This window comes from Pollachius pollachius, assembly GCF_949987615.1.
Source record: "Pollachius pollachius genome assembly, contig: scaffold_69, whole genome shotgun sequence".
Lineage (NCBI taxonomy): Eukaryota > Metazoa > Chordata > Actinopteri > Gadiformes > Gadidae > Pollachius > Pollachius pollachius.
This window is the reverse complement of record NW_027641417.1, coordinates 128,224-145,154: the sequence shown is the minus strand read 5'-3', so window position 1 is coordinate 145,154 and position 16,931 is coordinate 128,224. Positions and strand designations below refer to the sequence as shown.

Genomic DNA, 16,931 nt, shown 5'->3' with positions numbered 1-16,931 from the left:
GTCGAGGCTCTCCTGCAGGGAGAGAGAGGGAACAAGGCAGTTAAAAGGCCCCATTCAGAGGGCCGTACGTACTTTAAAGAAAGGAACACACTCGTGCTCCCCACACAAAGGTGTTTTGCTCCTCTCTCTGCCAGGTCGAGGCGATTGCTGACTCATCTGGAAAATAAAAACAAACGCTGAGTTCCCTCCCGCCGAATGCTTGTGCAACGCGCGCCATGGGCCCACTCCTGTTTCCAACGGCGATGCGATACGGCCGACTGCATTGGTCCAGCTGCCGCAACCCCCCCGCTCACCCACCCCTCCCGCTTACTTCCCCATCTCCCCCCCCAGCCCAAGAAAGTAACAAAAAACCTGACAAGGAGGGATATTTATATATTTTTTTATCTATTCATATTTTTCATTTTTATTGATATCCCTCTCTACAGCGCCTCCGTCCGCACGGCTTCCTGTGTGTGTCGTCGTCTCCCCCCCCCCCCTCCCCCCCACCGTGACGGCCGGCAGGGAAGGGGTTAAATCCGTCTGCCGCCCACATCTGGGAATCATTTGAGACATTCCATAAGGCTTACCACATGTGTTCAGATGGACCGAATCCTGCCAGAGGCTCGGCTGTCAGGGGTTTGAAAAATCAGGATTTTTTCAGTTTCAAAAAAGGAAGGAGGAGGAGGAGGGGGGGGAAAAAAATTAAACAGTTAAACGGTTTTGTGTCTCCAGCAGGTGAGATGAGTCGCAGGCCTGTCCTGCTTCAAATGTGTGTTTCCGTGTGTGTGTGTCCGTGTCTGTGTGGGAGTGAATTTGCATGTGTCCATGGGTGTGTGTCGGGGTGTGTGTGTCTTTCAGAATGCGGAAAGTATGTAGATTCGGATTTGCATGTGCATGGATGAGTGCATGGGTGTGTGTTGGGGGGGAAGGGGTGGGGGGGATGTGAGTAGGGAGCGTGTGGTGTACTGCCCTGCAGTTCAATGGCTAACTGTTACCATGCGTCCTGACGCTATCTCATCTCTTAACTCTCTTTCTAGGTCCTAACACCACCACCCCTTCAACACACACGCACACTCCTCAGGCTCTCTAACTCCCCTTAGAGTAGACTTACATGGTGTAGCTTGTGTGTTTTCTTCATAGCACCTCTACACACACACACACACACACACACACACACACACACACACACACACACACACACACAAACAGACACACACTGGAGTGGAGCCAAAGTGGTTTATCTATCCATCACATGTATGTGTGTGTGTGTGTGTGTGTGTGTGTGTGTGTGTGTGTGTGTGTGTGTGTGTGTGTGTGAATGTGTGGGTGTGCGATGTTGCGTGTGTGAGACGTACATCCCTCTAGCCCCATGTGTGTACTTGTGTCTGTGGGCATGGAGAGGGCCCCTGGCCAGCCGCCACTCCGTAGTTCACCCATTAAGACGGGAGCTCCTCTTTGAATGGCACCAGCTAAGAAAGGCTGTGCGGCGGCCGAGATGAATGGCCGGCTTCTGCAGAGAGAGAGAGAGAGAGAGAGAGAGAGACAGAAGAGAGACAGAGAGAGAGAGTGCCGGCCACTGTGACAGTCTGGCAGTGGAGTGCTGATTGACCCGCTATAAGCATTCCACCTCCACCTCTGCACGCTGGTGCAGGCGCTGAGTCCTGAGTCCACACCGGCCCCAGAGAGAGAAGGTTGCTGGGGCTGATTGGAGCTGCTTGCAGTCCAATCCCAACCCCCCTTCCCGACCACTGACGTCAGTCCCCTGGGATCTGATGTTGCTCTATTTGTCCACTGACATTTTAGGAAGACAGGAAAATGTTTGTCTTTGGCGTAGGGGACCCTCCATGGGAAAGGGGGATCTCGCACTCTCTCCCCCTTTCTATCTCTCTCTCCCGGTACGATCCTGTCTATTATGCAGTGACATTTGTCTCTCTCTCTTTCTCTCGCTGGCCCTCTCCCTCTCCCTTCCTGTCACTCTCTTTTATGACCCTATCTATTAGGCAGTGACATTTTTCTCTCTCTCTCTCTCTCTCTCTCTCTCTCTCTCTCTCTCTCTCTCTCTCTCTCACTAACCCTGTCTATTAGCTGGTGGTATTTGGCATGCGGCCCGATGTATTAGTGCCAAATCGATCACACTGGGCTCTGTAACAGGGGCCTGGAAATAGACCCAGAGTGCAGGGGGGGCGGGTCCGGGCGGCACGGGGGGTATCAGGGCCAGAGCACCTGCCGCAGGGCCACACCAGCTGCCCTTGTAAACTGGAAACAGGCAAAGGGGCCCCCAACGCGCTGCACCAACGTGGGATACCTTCCGGATAGCGCTGTTGAGGTGGCACTCAGATTCCGATTTCCTGCACAGAACGGTTTGAAAAAGCGGGAATTGGTTTCGATTATTTTCCCCGTAATGTGAAAATTCGGCGACACGAACGAAAGCGCCGCGGGAAGCCACGGACTCGTCCCCCCTAGGGGCCCCTCTGAAAGGGTTTCATACGCGTCCCGCTGGCAGGACGAGTGTTAACGGGCTGTGAATTAAGTAATGGCTCGAGCAGAAAAAGCTCTGAGACACGTCCAGGTTCTCAGGGCAGGGAACAGCGCCTTTGGCTGCAGGCAGGTGAGAACGTAACCGGACCCACAAGGCAAATACAGACGTTGATTGTGTGCAAGGCAAAGCTTGGCCTTCCACACAGGACCCACGGCCAGTCTTGGCTTTTTGATTGGCGCTGCGGTTCGTCAACAGGCTCCGCTAGACCATTAACGGCCGCGTCGGTTTTACTATGGCTCCATTGACAGTGACGTGTGACTTGTTTGAGGAAAGTGTGTGCTGCTTTACATTCACACATGCCGACTATTTTCGGCTGGCGTGAACTGGGCCATGCCATGTCATGACATGTAACATGTGCACATGCACACACACACACATACAGACTCACATGCAGCAAACAGACACACTGCCACACACGCATACAAGCTAGCGGACATACCCCCCCCCTCCAACACACACACACACACACAGACACAGACACACACATTGTATCCCCCTTCCACCTGTCAGTTGCCTGTGAAATAAGACAGCTCACACTTTCAAGGCATTATGTTTTGACAGCCACCACTTCCACCACAACACACTTTGAGTATTTGAAGCCCCCACCAACCCCCTCCCCTCTCTCTCCACGGTGACTTGCAAGCCTGTGTGTGCGTTTGCGTGTGTATTTGTGCGTGTGTGCCTGTGTGCTTGCCTTTATGTGTTTGTGTGTTTGTGCTTGTGCATGTCAGTATGTAGGTGTGTGTGTGCCCACGTTTGTACGTGTATGTGTGTGCGTGTTTGCATCAGTTGTGTCTGTGTGTGTGGGTGTGGGTGTGCGTGTGCCTCAGTATGTATGTATGTATGTATGTATGTATGTATGTATGTATGTATGTATGTATGAATTGTTGTGTGTGTGTGCGCGTGAGCATGTGTGGGTCTCGTGTCAAGCCCCCACAGTTCCAATCTTCCCCATCCCCCTGTGCGTACAGTGATGTGTGTGACAATGACACACGGCTTAGCGCCATCGCTCCAGTGAAACTCTGTGCTTGTGAGTGTTTGTGTGTGTGTGTGTGTGTGTGTGTGTGTGTGTGTGAGAGAGGTTGTGAGTGTGTTAGGATGTGTGCATGTGTGTGTGTGTGTGTGTGTGTGTGTGCATATGTGTGGTTTTGGTTGTGTGTGTTTGTGTTATCAGCCCCTCAAAGCCTGGGTTGGGGTGAGGCAGGGTAACCACGACGGAAAGAGATCCATCCCCCACGAACAATAAAGGGATGAAAAGGAAGTCTTGTGTCCTTACTGGAAATCACAAGGGACCTGAGGTTGGGTTCCTGGAGGCAAGAACAGCATGCATCCAGCTGCTTTGTTTTTCTGGGCTTTTTTTCGCCTTGGCACTTAGCCACACTCAGACATGCATGTCTGATGTGCGTCCACACTCGCTGGCTCACCTGCAGTGCCCTCCCACTCATTCAGACACACACACATGCACGCACACACAAATACATGCACGACCGATATTTTAATAAAAATGCTATGTGCAATAGAAACTGGGATGCCTTGTGAGGATTTCTGTGGCGAGATATGAGTGAGAGGCAGTCTTTATGAGCCATTGACAGGATAATGCAACCTTTACAGGAAAAGAAAAATGTTGCAATAAAAATATTTTATGTAGTCGAAGCAATTGCATAAAGCTAGGGGTTTCGTGCAACCGGTCAGGCGGACGTTAATATCGGGTGATGCAAGTTTAGTTAAAGAAGAGCGGAGCGAGCACATCTGGAGTTAACAGCCATTCGCTCGACAACTGTGTGCCATAAAAGGAAAGGGGGCGTGGCGATAGGTGGCGTTGGATTTCACAGCCAGAGAACGTGACTGCAATGGATGCCGTAGCGAATGCTGCCCAACTTCTACTGCCTACCGAAAGCTGTCCAGCAGCGACGACCGCTCGCCACGTTTGTGCATCGGGCGCGTCCTTTCGTTCAGTTCGTCCAGTCGTCGTCGCTTCTACCTCCGCTACAGTTGACAGTCGGTAAACAACAACTTTGAATAAATAAAAAAAATCCTCGCACAGAAGAAGAATTACAGCTGCGTAAACTGAACTTCCATCCAGCCCTCCGGAGAGGGGACGCGGGCAGGAGGCGGAGTCAACAGGTCGCAGGTACAGCCGTCCACTTGTCACTTGAGAGCTTGACAACATTTGACAGCATGCGTGTGTCCTGCTAAGGTCAGCACGGCTGGGATGAAACAATGTTTTGGGTTTACCCGTGTAAACAAGGCGTCCCGTAACCTTTTATAGTGGGATATGCATGCTGCATATACTGTACATACTTGGCTATGTCCTGCCATTTGCTGGGCTGGAACAGATTTTTGGTGGTGTTATTATAAGTTGTCCAAAACATGACTTGAGGGTGTAGGGGAGGTGGTGGTGGTGGTGGTGGTGTGGGGGGGGGGGGATAACTCGCGGAACATGAGTGTAACTGTCAAGTTGAAGCGTTGTGCACATGGCTTTGAAACACAGACACGCTGAGCATTGCATGTCTGCACATCTAGGCAGCTAGACGTTAACCTGGGCAATGATCTCTCTATGTTAGCCCTGCGGCTAGCCTGCAAAGCTAATGCTTTGGATTAATGTAGCTCCTCAGCGAAGGTTAATGGCCAGATGTCAGGGCTTGGTCGTTACCTTAAGAAGATTAGGAAGTAGCGACCCAGTTTGGCGGTGTGTAGCCCTCCTACCCGCCGAGTTAAAATCCCCTCACTACACCGGAGAGATCTCGTGGACTGTCCCAACGCCAGGACCCCGGAATGTGGACCAATCCATCCCATTTTTGACATTGTGCATTTAGGAGTGGGCTGCTAGACTTCCTTTTGCTTCGGGCGATTTAAATGCAGTTGCTGACTTTTGTTGTGTTTTGTTAACCCTTCTATAATATAGTTTGCCATCGTTGTGGCGGGGATGTCTCTTCTGTTATGCATCCCAGAAATGCAATGTACATATATGTGCATAATAAATAGGTTGCGACCCATGACAAAGATGGACTGTTATTATATGAATCCGTTAAAAGTGTAGCACTGCAAGAAAATCACGTAGCCTACAGGGCAGGGGCGAGGCTAGCACCCCTAAAACTTGGGAGTAAGAAATGTTGTTCTAAAAATTATATTTGTTCGTCTTTGAAATTGTTAAATAATGTCCAAAACATAAAATCTTTTGAGTTAGTTGAACCAATGTTAAAATTATGAAGTTATTTTTCAATAGAAATATTTTTTGTTTTTGTGTGAAAAAAGGGTGGGTGGTGTGGCAGTGGGGCTCATTGAGTGCTCAGCACCTCTAAAGCTCTGACCCTAGAATCGCCCCTGCTACAGGGCATAAATCAAGCAGTATACCTATTTCAAGTTGCCAGACATCTCCTATAGGACTATTTGAGCCCCCTCCCATGTGAACCTCTGTAAAATAATAGTATGGCAATTTGACGTATGGCAACGGCAAATGTAATGTCATGACTGTGTTTTAGCACAATTAGCCTTTATAACCTGCAGCCCCTAAAACATGCAATGAGCTCTTGTCAAATGTTCCCTCGTAAATCTTCAAACCAGCTTGATTACAGTTCATAGGCTACTCATTTAGCCAGCAGCATACTAATTTTAAAATCTCTTCCTGTCCCACGTCGTTAACTCTGACATTTATGACAAACATTTCAATCCCTCCCTTCCCAATATGCTTCTTTAGCTTACAAACTACTTGTTTACATGTTTGTAATACAGCCTGTATGTGTGTACTTGACGTGGTATAACTTATGGTTATGAAGTGTGGTTTGTTGTCAGAATCACTGTTATTAGGGGCTGCTATTTGTTGTATTTTGGATGGTGTGTGTGTGTGTGTGTGTGTGTGTGTGTGTGTGTGTGTGTGTGTGTGTGTGTGTGTGTGTGTGTGTGTGTGTGTGTGTTTGTGTGTGTGTGTGTGTGTGTGTGTGTGAGCATGCACTCTTTATTCCCTGCAAAGCCTATGACATATAGGGCAGGACGCTTTGTTGCTCAATCGGCCGAGCAGGGGGTGGAAGGGCTTGCTTGTCCGTTCTCAAGTCGTTGTGCGATTCAAACTTGGCTTCCATGTTGATGGCTGGGTCGTTAGAAGATGCATCCTGTCTTTCAAATAGAACCGCGCCATCAAACTCTTAGGGCTGAGGTCTGAGGATTTGATGAAGCTTAGTCATCATAATGTCATCATCAGTAGAGGAAAAAACGTGCATCCATGTGTGTGTCCGCTATCTGTGTGTGTGTGTGTGTGTGTGTGTGTGTGTGTGTGTGTGTGTGTGTGTGTGTGTGTGTGTGTGTGTGTGTGTGTGTGTGTGTGTGTGTGTGTGTGTGTGTGTGTGTTTTGGGCCAAAGTAAAGTCCCTGACAAAGTTGTGTTGCTTCTGTCATTGACAGCTCCAGTCACAAGCAATTCCTCCTGAAACTTCCCCTTGGGAAATCTGGATTTGTGATTGATTTAATTGGGCTCCTACTGTTTTACAAGTCACATCAAACTCAAATTTCCAAAGCTTTTTCTGTGGCCTTAAAACTATTTGGGTTATAAATTATGTTTTTAAGGCCAATAAAGGTGATACAACACCACAAAACGGAAGTCTACACAGTGGTTAAGCACAGGAGCCAGAGTTAGCTTCACTGGCGTGTGCGTCAACAGGAAGTTAAGAGCTCACCATGTGAGAGAGAGAGTGCCAACGTGAGGCCTCGCACGCCCATATCCGGCATCGTGAGGGCATGTAGCGAACTATTTTGCATTAATATCCGGCCTTCACCCTCCAACTGACAGAGGGTGGGTGAACCTTCATTTCGTTATTTGTGTTGCTTGTGCCAATAGAAACCACAAGTACACATTTATCCAGTTCAGTGAATCAGTCAGTGCAAAAGGGGAGGATGGCATTCATCTGCTCTTTTGAGACATGCATTTAAATGGTACCTTGTATCTAACTTTATATTCTTCCTTCGGACAAAAGCACACTTTTCGACCCCTTCCCTACGTGCACCTTCTTCCTGGTAACCAAAAAGTTGCTTTGCGAGGTCATAGGTTATTGAAGCAGTTTTAAAGGGTGGTTCATTTTTATGCAGGGAATTTCAGGTTTCAATACACCTTTTTGATCCTTTTGTGAAATAACCACAATCAAATTGTTCAACAAAGATATTTATTTTCAAATTATGTCCTTTCAGACAGGAAAAGGACGTCAACATGTTATGAAACGGCATGCTTCAATATTGGTTTGTATTGTGCCCACACTACCTTGTAGTGAATAGCAGACTATTGCATAACATTTCCATTATGTCTGCTGTTGTCTTGTTACGTACTACTAACCCACTATTTCTCCCTTTTTCAAGTGATCCCAAGCTAAACAACTCCATGTTTATTACATTATAATTCATGGTAATATTGATGAAAAAAAACGTTCTCCCACTGTTTTCCGTTGGGGGGGGGCATGTGGTCCAGTACTTATCCCTAAGTAATTGAGACACAAGATGAGTTGCACAAGGCCGTATTACGCCTCGTTCTCATTCAACGCTAATAAAAGATGGCAGTGAATTATCCCCATCGCTCCGCCCTCCGTCAGCACTGCAGCCGTCAGACTGACCCCTCCCTCTGCCCCGCCCCTGGCCCGCTCTCAGCCAATGAGCTTTGCTTTGTTCAGCGGGAGCAGTGGGGGGGATGGGAGTGGGGTGAGGGATGGGGGATGGGGGGGGGGGGGGGGGGGGGGGGGGGGGTGGTGGACGATGTGTCCGTGCCAGATTCCAGATATACTCTCTCAGTTAAATCTAGCATGACAGCGCCGGCACTCATGGTGTCGGATGGTTTTCTAAAGGCCCAGTGTGGGGCACTCCACAGCCCTACCACAGTGTCACATACCCCCCCCCCCCACCCCCCAGTCAACCCCCTCCACTAACACTACACTACCCCTCCACTCGCAACCCCCTTCTCCCCCCACACTCATCAGAGGGGGAGAGGGTGAAGAAATATGCAGACAATGGAAGCTGAAGGATTTGACTCCTAATGCGAATAATGAAGACGCTAAGTCACAGAGATACGTTTGATAGATTCCCATTCATGGATTGGTTTAGGCTTCACATGCAAAGAAAGCTGAACCAACTATTCTCCCTTTGATGGAAACCCAATTTCCGAGCCTAACAACGCAACATGAAGTAGTGAAGCGGGAAGGAGAGAGATCAAACTACAAACGAATGCAGAGAATGAAGTGTTTTCAATGCAATGATATAGCCTACGAGCAGACTCAAACGTGACAGAAGTGGAGGGAGAGCCAAAGAGAGAGACAGTCAAGCACAGTTGAGACATGCTCCCCCGCCATGGCACGGCACCCTGGAGATGTCACCCAGCACCCGCTCAACAGTAAACACTTCTGGGCAAGCCCCGCCCACCAGCTGTCAGTCAGCCGGCGGCGGGAGCTCTGGTCCTGTGAGTCGGAAGAACGGCCCTTCCACGAGAAGAAACACCCGCTGCGGCGGTAGCCACTACTTGTTCTCTCTCTCACTCCACAGGAGAAGAAAAGTGAACGTTTCTTAGATGTGCCTCGTGATCTCGAGTTTCCGATTCACAGTCATTGGTCTTTACTTTTATTGCATATTTTATATTACACTGTGGAAAAAAACTGCCCGTCTTCCGTTGCCGTTGTCACCTGGCCGTTGCACGTTGCCGTTGTGACGTTGCCGTGGTAACGTGTCCGTTGTAACGTTGCTGTTGTAACGTCGGTAGTAATGTGGCCTCGGTAACATTGCCGTTGTAACATGGCCATGGTCATGTTGGTTGTAACGTTGACATTGTAATGTTGCCGTTGTAACGTCACCAGTGTAAAGTCGCCGTTGTAACGCTGCCGCAGTAACGTTGCCGCTGTAAAGTTGTAACGCGGAAACAGGGCAGAGCTTAACAGTGTCGCTTTACAGTAATAAAGAAACTGGCCTTGACCTAAATAAAACGCTCCCAGACTGCGTCAGAGTAAGTAGAAATAAATTGGGAGATTACGGCGGTTTGGCGGCAGAGCTCGGCGATGACGTAGCCCCCCACTGCCTTCGGGGAGCTGGAAGGAGTGTGGGAAAGAGAGAAAGGAGAGAGAGAGAGAGGGGGAGAGGGCGAGGAGGATGGGAGCGTGCATCGGGGGAGCCCAGCGAGCGGAGTGGGATTTGAGGGTGAAGCAGAGTCTCTGTGATGTCGGGCTGTGGGAGCCCTGCGCTCCACGCTGGCTGAAGGCAGTTTTGACAGGTCTCCCCCCCCCACCCCGTGCATACTGATCCCAGCCCCACCACCACCGCCGCCGCCACACTACATCCCTCTCATGCCAACAGCCATCGCCTTCGAGTTAAACCCCCTTCCATCCTGCTTTTATTCCACCCCCACCCCTTTATGGCTTTGATGGTATTAAATAATCTTTACGTGTCAGAGTCCGCGGCGCCCTGTGCGTGTGGGGAGAGCCGATGAGAGAGAGACGGAGAGGGAGAGAGAGGGAGGGAGGGAGGGAGAGAGAGAGAGAGAGAGAGAGAGAGAGAGAGAGAGAGAGAGAGAGAGAGAGAGAGAGAGAGAGAGAGAGAGAGAGAGAGAGAGAGAGAGAGAGAGAGAGAGAGAGAGCAATTAGGTCAGAACGTTGGAGCTGCTTGGCTTTGTACCCGGTGTTAAAGAGACAGAGACTCCCTTCCCATTTTAATTTACTTTTAAATTCACCTTGGACGGCTCGCGTGGGTAAGGGTTCGGAATTGGTGCACGCAGGGTGGTTACTCAGGTGTAAAAATAAAAGAAAGACCGAGTGCCATTTCACAATAGACGAAAGAAAAAAGCCGTTGTCCCAGAATGGGATCGTTGGTTGTGATATTTTCGGTTCCTTGGCGAGTTAATTTGCCTGAAGAATGGGGTCACGTTCTCCTCTTTTTATTTTCCTAATGAGGCTGAGCTAAAGACCTATATAGCCCATTATCCTGATTATTGATTAGGAATGCTTGTTGGGCCACGAATTGTGTTGTTAAGACCTTGAAAACTGTTGGCGGTTTCCTCTGCGAAATTCTTTCTTTCTCTGCCTTCTTAGATTAAGAGATTAGGAGACTTTTCCCCCCCAAATTCAGACGCTAACGATAATAAATTGAAAGCCTTTCGTTAGCAAGGGGTTGGCTGGGGCGTAACGTCTAAGCACTCCCATTACCTGTTTTCCCACGTTTGAGGTTCCCTATCGGTTTTTCTTTATTTAATTCCTGACTCTACTCTGCTGCCCATCAGAAAGTTTCACTGTTTGCCGTAGTATTCTCCAAGCTCTTCTATTCAGCACCTCGACGCCTTCTACTGTTTTCTGAGCGCTTCTAAGCACTGGCGGATATTCCTCTGTAGCTCTGACGGCTGACATTTCCACTGAAAGAGTTCCATTGTCGGCTGCCTAACCGCCCACCACCGCCACCGCCACCGCCACTGGCCCCACCAAAACTGCCCCCCTTCCCACCCCCATCCCCATCTGAACCCTGGACACCCAAGCCATACACTCCCCACAGCCTACCCCCACCACCACCACCACCACCACCAGCCCCACCCAAAACCCGGCTCCCCTCTGTAAAACAATGGTATCAATTGCTTCCATGGCTCTCCCTCACACATCCAGCGGTGTGCGGGTAGAGACAGACTGGCTATGGCCTGTCTGTCTGTCCATCTGCCAGCAGATCTGAGGAGGCGGCCAGGCAGTCCTCTGGAGCCCCAGCCAGGGTTCTCTCGTTCCCCTCTCACACACTTTCATAGTCTCCCTCTCTCTCTCTCACTCGCTCTCAGTGCTCCACTCCTAGGATTCCTCTCCAGGCTTCTGGGCTAATATTATCTCAGTAGCCTGGGAACGGGACCATAATCGCGGGCCGAACTGCCACCTCGGAAATGCAAGGGATAAATAATGTGGCCGTGTATGCTCTCCATTTTCTCCCCCCCCCCCCAGGGGAACTGTGTCTGTGGGGCAAAATGGTGTACACACACACACATAGAAACGCACAGATGCAAGTTCTCTTCCTCTCCCGCACCTCTCTCTATCTCTCTCTATCTCTCTCTCTCTCTCTCTCTCTCTCTCTCTCTCTCTCTCTCTCTCACTCTCTCGCTCTCGCTCTTCACAACCCCTCGCCAACGTAATGAATGGCTTCCATTCTATTTTCCCTTCATTTTCCTTGGGACACTGTCACTAACTTTGACAGATGATACATTCCTCCATTGAAACGGCGGTCTTAAGTAGATTGTCATTAGAAATCGGATTTGCGCTGCCGCCTATTTTCTCCCTCTTCTACCCCTCCCGAGCTGTCTTGTCGTCCTCCATCTCCCTCTCTGTCTCTTGTGAGCATGTGCCACTGCGCCTTCACTCTCTCCCACCCGGGGACTCGCTCCTGATATTCCTCTTAGTTCCACGGTACAGATTTAACCCCCGTGTTGCCGGAGGACTGCCGGGATACTCGATCGCTGCTTGTCTGTCTAGCGTAGTCGTCATCTTGTTTTTAAGCCTCTTCGACAACAACAAGTCCTGTAGCAACGGTATCGGGTTCGGTATTCATGGTAGTCGGGGGCTTGGAGTATTTCAACTGTCTTTGTTTGTCACACTTTATCGGTAGATCATGTTCTTTTAGATTTTTAATGGCATTTTGATTAACCAATACAAAACAATGTATTCATGTAGAGAAGAAAATGTTATATATGAATAAACAACAACTATCAAAAAAATGTAAGACAGACATACAATAACATTCAGCAATCACAGTGACAATGAAAAAGCATGAAATACAGGCTAAATCCGATCGACAGAACAAAATCAAAAGATAAGGGAAGGGAGCATGACAACCATGGGTTGTCCTACTGGATTCCTAAGCCTAAATTCGTCAGATCATATTGAAGGCCATTCTCCCTTTTTTTGGATTTCCACATCACTTCATAATCCTGCACTGGAGCTGCAGTTTCCTGCAAAAAAAGATAACATCGAATGAAACATGACTGGAGGAGACAAAACAACATGGCCGCTTAGCCTGCCATTGTGTCTTTGCCCATTGCCTTAATTGTGTGGGTGGCGTAGCCAGCAGCTGCAATCTCTGATGCACCTCTTCCTCCTTCGCTCTCCTGCATATTTTATCTGTGGGACGTGAAGGCCGTGCCGAGACGGTGGTCGTAAAATAGCAGTCGGCCTGCCTGCCAGCGAGGAGCTTAGTTCATAGCATGGTTATCAGCCCCTGTTCCTGTGTCTGGTTGGAGTGTACTTAGCCTTTGCAGCCCGAGTCGCTTCTTATTCTGTCTCGGTGGGCTGTCGGCGCGGTTCGAGGCCGGCTCAGAGCACAGCCATCGCGGTGAATCAGCGTTAAGGCGCTGCTGCGCGCAGCCTGTTAGACCATGGGGTTCCTGTGGTTTGCAGTCTAAAAAAACGCACACGCGCACATGCACACGCACACGCAAAAACACACGCACGCGCGCCAACACACACACACACACACAAACACAAATAGGCCAAAATGTTGCCAACAAAGGCACACTACTTGTAACATAACATGCTGCCGTTTTCAATGCACTGGACACCACAGGAAGCCTCCTTCACAATAAAATAAACAAAAACAAAAAGTGGATTTGCCGGAAGCTGAGCGTAACCTTCAGGCAGTATGACTGCGTGGGCCCACAGGGAAATGGCCACAGGACAAAACTTTTACTGGACTGAACCAAACAAACACACTGGACCCCTGTGGATGTGAGCAATGCCTACAAACATGACTGGCCTGATGAAGTAAGGACATTGTGTCCAGGAAGTAGACCCCCCCCCCCCCCCCCCACCCCCCGGGGTCCCCCTCCTTGATTGATTGGTGAATGATTCAACTTTATTTATGTAGCACTTATTGTGCAACACAGCAACACAAAGCGCTTGGCAATGAAAATAACATTATTTTAACGAACATAACTAACAGTAAAAAAGTCTCTGATATTCACATCTGAGGATAGGTTTGGGCTTCACATTAGAAGAATGCTAGGCTAAGGGTTCTCCTTTGGATGGAAACACGATTTAAAATTGTTTCCCTGCCACTTCACGTCATAAATCTGTAACGTAACGCGCCAGGCAGCATGTGGCTGCCGTTTGTGATCTACGGTCAGCGTCAAGAGATATGCAAATTGGAACACGCAAATGGTGGAGTTAACCGAATGAGAGGCCCAGTGGGCGTGGCCTCTCATGAGGCCTCTCACTGCTACTATTATTACTACTTAGGCTATTACTATTACTACATTTAATACTGCTACTACTACTACTACTACTACTACTTATGCTATTGCTATTACAAGTACTAATACTACTACCTTCTGCTCTACTACTACTACTACTACTACTACTTAGGCTAATACTATTACTATTACATCTAATACTCCTATTACTTCTACTACTACTACTACTACTACTTATGCTATTCCTTCTACTCCTACTACTACTTAAACAAATACTTAGACTACTACGTCTGCTAATTCTACCACCAGCACCATAACCACACATATTCAGTTCTTAGTCAGGGCCATACGCATTTTTGCTATATCAAGGCAGGGGAGTAATGGTGCAGCGGAAAAAGCGGAAGTCTTTTGGAGACATTTTGTTGTTTGATTTGTAGTGGGACATATGGTTGAGCTGCTTTCACAATAGAGCACTGTGGAAACCCTTGTTTATTTATACACAGCCATCAGGACACCACCTCACACACCATACATATGCACCACCAAACATAGAAATGCCAAAAATGTCACACACACGCAGAGACACAGACAGTGACACGTTCACACACACTCTTAGCCAGCCATCGCATACTATATGCAGACAAAGGGGAAAAAAACAAGAACATTACGCTCATTTTATTGATTCATGACATTGGGAGAATACCATATATTGATGAATACCTGCAGCGGTCCCAACTCACTGCAAACTGAAATGGTGGAGACCAAATTGGGCAGGACTGAGAGATGGATGCGGCGCAGTAAATTAAACAAGCAATCTTCTCCGTTGGCTGACAGAACACTGGTGATTAGGCTTTCATGTGTAGCTGCCCTGTATTATTTATGGCCCCGGTGTTGGCCCGCCTGAGGTCGAATAGACCCACAGTCCATTGACTGGCCACATTACCAGAGGCAGGCGCACAACACGGAGCAGAGGCCGGGCAGGATGAGGAGAGGGGGGGATAAAAATGGCTTCATTTCCTCACGGCGAGTCCCATTTTTATCTAAAACGAAGGTGGAACCCCCCAGCGTGTTGTTTCCGAGATTGCGTGTGTGTGCGCGTTCTCGGTGTGTCTGTATGTGTCTGTGTTTGTGTGTGTGTGTTTATGTATGTTTGTGATCTCGCTGTGTGTGTGTGTGTGTGTGTGTGTGTGTGTGTGTGTGTGTGTGTGTGTGTGTGTGTGTGGGTGATCTTGTTGTGTGTGTGCGTGACCTTGATGTGTGTGTGCACACATGCATGTACTTCCGTACGGGCGTGTGTCTGTGTCTTTGTGTTTGTGTGTGTGTGTGTGTGTGTGTGTATGTGTGTGTGTGTGTGTGTGTGTGCGTGCGCATGTGTGAAACAGGTGTGAGCGTGCCCCGGCTGAGTGCTCTGGTGTTCCTCCATGTGTGCCAATCAGCTGCGGCGGTGTTTCCAGCTCCTGCTGGGTCACTGCCTCGCCTGGGGTCACGTGCAGCAGGCCAGCGCCGCGCCTCACGGCCCCATAGATTCGTCCCTTCTCCTGCTTTACGAGGGGGTTGAAAAGTAAACGTAACATCCACAATCAGGGCAGCTGCTGTGAGAGCGATGAACCTGCTCACCCCTCTGAGATCAATGGGTCTGCGTTTGGAGCAAAGTTGTTATAAAGTTGTTATTAGGTGTGTGTTATTGACGTGATGTCCAATGTGTGTTGAAACATCTAATTGGGACACATTCACGCCCAGAGGAACCCGTGTAAGCACATGCACACACACCCCAAACGCAACCAGATGTGGACACACATCTGAGTCACTTTATTGCAAAACCTGCAAAAGGTTGAGATAAGTGTCCAGTCTTTATCGTGAGTAACTGCGTATTTATGGACTCATCACATTTTCGGTAGCTTACATAAGGGCTCTGCTGCGCAGACACATGGACGACCGCACCCACTCACACACGCACGCACACGCACACGCACATACACATGCACATACACACACATATACCCAGACAGACACACACTGGTGTGTTATGTCCATAGGCGGCCTGGCTGCTGTAGTCACCATTGGCACCATTCAAAGAAGAACGCAAAGTAAAAAAAAAAATGCTAATCACCGTGGCGTTATGAGGGGGAATTTTCCCATTCCGTGTTGGAATTCCGTGGTGAATTCTTGAAGTGTTGGCCTTCGAATGCGAAGGGGAAAGTGGTAAATGAAGCGTTTCATGCGATGATGGCCTTGTGACCGGTTGACGGGTGTAGCGTGTGAGCATCTTGACTTGTTGTTGTCACTTGACCCATGTTGACGAACTAATAATAATCACATTTACTACAGACCCGTACGCTCCGCGTCACGATGGCGTCACTCGGCGCTCGTCGGAGGCAGAACAGAGCACCAACTCTAGGCTAATACCAATAGTAGGCAACGCCAGCTGTCCAAACTCGGTTATGCTGCTGTGTTGCTGTGAGTGCCAGATATAAAGTATTGCCTGTTGTAGATATTGATTAGTGACTGAGGTCCACTTATTCAGAAATTGGGGAACTAGGAAGAACAGGTGATTTATCTTCTGTCTCCATTAGCAAATTAGCTAATAGAGTCTGAGTATGACCAGAGACTATCCCATGGCTAATGTCATAATTGCGTAGTTATGTTTATGCTTAACAAACTAGTTAAGCATAACTACTACTACAAATTTAGGATATGTTGGTTAGGCTGTTAAATGCCACCATGCCAGTTTGTTGTTCATATAAAGCCGTTGCTCTAGTCAATTATTTTAGATCTTTTATCGTGAGAGCATGGTACAGTATTATAGCATACTAGGGTACAATACAATGTCATTGCTATTTAAGTGTTTATTTCACGGTTTAATGAGGGTAAGATTGGTCTTCCCAATTTGAGATAAAAACACGCATGTCGTTAGTTTTTTATGGGAGAACTATAAAAAAGAAACATTTATTTGGTTATGTGTCTAAACTTCGGACACTTCCTTCAATAATATAGCTATGAACTGAACTCTTTAATGATGATGGCGGAGATGAGGTTGAACCAAGACCTAACCTCTGCATCCTAACCGCATTACGTTGTCAAAATAAGCACTTTATAACTGCTACAATTAGGGGTGCAACGGATCACAAAACTCACGGTTCGGATCGTGTCACGGTTTTTGAGTCACGGGTCGGATCATTTTCGGATCAACAACAACAAAAAAGATAACAAGACAAATGTGACTTTAAATAAAATCTTAAAATGTGTAAAA

At 48.4% G+C, this 16,931-nt stretch overlaps 1 long non-coding RNA gene across 1 annotated transcript in view; it reads left to right on the top strand.

Moving 5' to 3' along the window:
* The first annotated feature begins 4,382 nt into the window (after positions 1-4,382).
* Positions 4,383-16,931, top strand: part of LOC307091603 — an 81,824-nt gene continuing 69,275 nt past the window's right edge. Inside the window, exon 1 of the long non-coding RNA XR_013812746.1 lies at positions 4,383-4,649. This is a non-coding gene — a long non-coding RNA (uncharacterized lncRNA). The remainder of the gene's footprint in view (positions 4,650-16,931) is intronic.